Here is a 3,269-nt window from a genome sequence, read left to right as displayed (position 1 = left end):
CGCAGCGACGTGACCGCCACACGCGGCCGCGGGAGACCCGAGCGCGCGGCGAGGTGGCGGCGCATCAGTCTCCCACTCTGCTCTCCGGGAAGTCGGCCGGGTCGCAGGACTGCGCAGTCTCCAGTTCGTCTCCGAGGGGCGGCCCGAAGCCGGTGGTTCCCGGAGCTGCTGGACCCTCGCTGTGGGCACCGAGCGGCCGCGCTCACCGACTCCAGCGGCCGGCGCGCGCTCGCGCACCGCGGGCCGCGCATTGCGAGCCGAGGCTGCGCCTGGTGGGCGGGCGGGGAGGTGCGAGCACCCGCCAGGGAACAGCTTCTCCCTCTGCGGCCGGTGCACGCATGGCCACGGCCTCCTGGAACAGGCCATTCTGAACTTAGCTCAGTGTGAGTCTGAAAAATGAAGACCGACGCGCGCCGTCTCTTACTAACGCCTCACCGAGGGGGCCCTGCGCTGCTCCCCCAGGCCGGCTGCCTGCAGAGGCAGCAGCCGCGGGGGGCTGAGGACAGCAGGTGGGGTTTCCAGAGCCCTGAGCTGGGCGTCGCGGTGGCGACAGGCTTCTTCTTCTTCTGTTTTTTATGGTTTTTAAAATTTATTTATTTGTGCACAGAGCTGGGACACAGGCCAGAGGCGCAGGGGGTGAGGGGAGTCACCACAGACATCGCGGGGAGCACACGGGCCGCCGGTGAAGTCACTGCTGAGGGGAGCGGGGGTGGTGGGAGACGTCTGCCGCGCCTGGGGGTCTCCTCCGGCCGCGGGGATCGAACTCGCCTGAAGCAGCTTTAGCTTCCCAGCGCTTCAACGGCTGCGGCACCGGGGAGGGCCAGCGTCAGGCTTCTCGAGGGTCATTCCCTACATTTTCTGCTTTTCTAAATTTTCTTGAATTACCACTGAATTTTTTACATTTTGAAGTGACCGCAGGCTCCTGGCTGCAAAGGCCGCGCGGCCTGGTGTGCAGAGGCCTTCAGCTCAGGCCTGCTCATCGCAGAGACCGGGAGGACTCTGGGGCCCTGGCCCGACTGGACGACGGTGCCGGGCGGGCGGCGAGGGCCGGGGTGTCCAGGACGCTTCGCCCGGAACGTGTGGAGTGGCGGACGGCGAGCTTCTGTGCTTCCAGACCCAAAGGGCGCACCAGCCTGGGGAAAGGTGCTCGAACCCCAGGGCGCCCCAGCTCTTTCCCAGCAGGTCATCAGCCCTTGGGCACAAGCTCCTGGACAGCCCCAAGCGGAGGGAGCTGCCCACGGCCGGCCTCAGCCCACGGGACGGGCCTGAAGGGAGGACGGAAGGGGGGCAGGGAAGAGGCCGCCAGCCTCGGGCTCTGCTCTCCTCTGGGGCTGGAAGGAACAACTGCGCAGATTTAGGGGCGTCCAGAACACGGCAGCCAGCGGCCACCACCCGCCCTGCCCACGCGAGCATCGCGGGGAGCCTCCGGCCGTGGGCAGCGTCTGCTCTGGCCGTGCCTGGCCCTGGGGCTGGGGTGTGGCGCCCAGGTCACGGCTGTGCAGGAAGCATCTCTTGAGTGTGGACGGCAGGTCTGTGTCCGGGATCCGGGGCCCCGTGTCCAGGCAAGGGGGGGAGAGCTGACCCGGGAAGAGCCTCGGGGCGCCTTGGGGCTCTTTCCTGGCCATCAGCGCTGGGCTTCCTCAGAACTGCTGGGGCTGAGTGATTTCATCTGCTTCCAGCCTCGGTTCCAAAGACAGCACTTGTCGGCCTCACCGACAGCGCCGAGGCGGAGCCGGCAGCCTGTGCTGTGGCGGGAGAAGACCCCTCGTTCCGCGGGGCAGAACCTCGCTCCCTGAGGGCGTCGTGACGCACCCCACCCACCCAAATAGGAGAAGGTCTCGGCGGCCAGCTGGCCCCAGGTCCTCCGAATTCAGTGGCCTGGAAACAAGAGAGACGCGCAGCTCCTGGCCCCGAGTCCAGGCCAGCGGCCAGGACGTTCCGGGCCGAGATCCAGGAGAGGCGGCTGAGCGGTCACGCCGCTGACAGGCCTGGTGCTGCTGCCGGACACGCGGGACACGCCGGACACGGCCGGCCCAGGCCGGCAGGCAGACCGCGGCCCCGGGGCTGCCCGCCAGGGGACACCGCTGTCCCTCAGGAACGGCCCCTGCCCTCACCCGCCCCCTTCCCTACCTGGCTTGGGGCCTTAGGGGCGGGACGAAGGGCGGAGTGCCTGGCCACCGGCCCTGCTGCCCGGGGGCGCGCCGCGGCCCCTCCTCCGTCCTGTGCAGCCCCGGGCCAGGCCTGGCCGAGGCCGGGTTGGGCCTGAGCGCAGCAGCAGCGTCCAGGCCCGACAGGTCCCTCTCCCCCCCCCGCCCCCTCCGGCTGAGGGCCGCGCTCTCCTGGCACCTTCGTCCCACTGTCCCCAGGCGGTCCCGGCCCCTCCCGGCCGCCGCTGTGCGTTCAGGGCGCCCTTAAGCCACCCGGCGCAGGCGGAGGGTGGACGGCACCTTGTCTTCCCCACAGGGTCAGGAGGGAAACTTTCGCCTGCTAAGTACAGCGAATTTGTTTTTAAAGATTTATTTATTTATGTGCACAAGGACGGGGCGCCACCAGAGGTGGGAGCGAGCGGACACCCCAGAGACAGTGGGGAGGGGAGCAGAGAGGTCCCCTGAGAGCCACTGCTGAGGGGCAGCAGGAGACAGGAGGGGTCTGCTGCCCCGGGGGGCCGGCGACGGAGGCTGGGGGCTGCCGAGGCAGGAGCGGGTGCACACCCGTGTGCCCAGGCAGGGCCCTGGCCGCGGGGCAGCCCGGCCAGCGGCTCCCTCCAGCTCTTCCTATCATCTCCCCCGGGGCACAGACGCCCGCCTTGGCCGAGGCCCGGCTCGCCCCTGTCCACACGCCAGGCCTCTGTGGGGGCGGACCGTCCCCTCGCTCTGGGGGCGCCCAGCCGGCGTGCAGGTGCTCACCCCCGCCTCTCCTGGCCACCGCTGCCCGCCAGGCGAGTCTGGGCGTGGCAGCTGCGCGGGGCCGTGCACAGAGGCCGCCCCTCTGCCCGGCAGCGAGCGGTGGCCGCTGCCCGTGAGCTGTGGACACCGGTCACCCTTTGCATGCTGGTCAGCCACTTGGGCCCCCTCTTCGGAAGCCACAGAACAGAAGCGTTCTGGGTTCCGGTGCGGTGGCGACGGTAGGGGCCCTAAATGGCCCCCAAGTGGACTCCGAAGCAATCCACGTCTTACGCGGTGCAGCCGGCTTCGGGCACTCCCCCGAAGTCCCGCGGGTCGGGGTGGCTGCGGCCGAGCGGGCTCCGTCCGGGGCCAGCCGCGTCCTGC

This window comes from Condylura cristata, unplaced genomic scaffold (genome assembly GCF_000260355.1).
Source record: "Condylura cristata isolate star-nosed mole 26May11 unplaced genomic scaffold, ConCri1.0 scaffold00042, whole genome shotgun sequence".
In the NCBI taxonomy this organism is placed as follows: domain Eukaryota; kingdom Metazoa; phylum Chordata; class Mammalia; order Eulipotyphla; family Talpidae; genus Condylura; species Condylura cristata.
The sequence above is the reverse complement of the archived record's forward strand: the minus strand, read 5'-3'. Positions refer to the sequence as shown.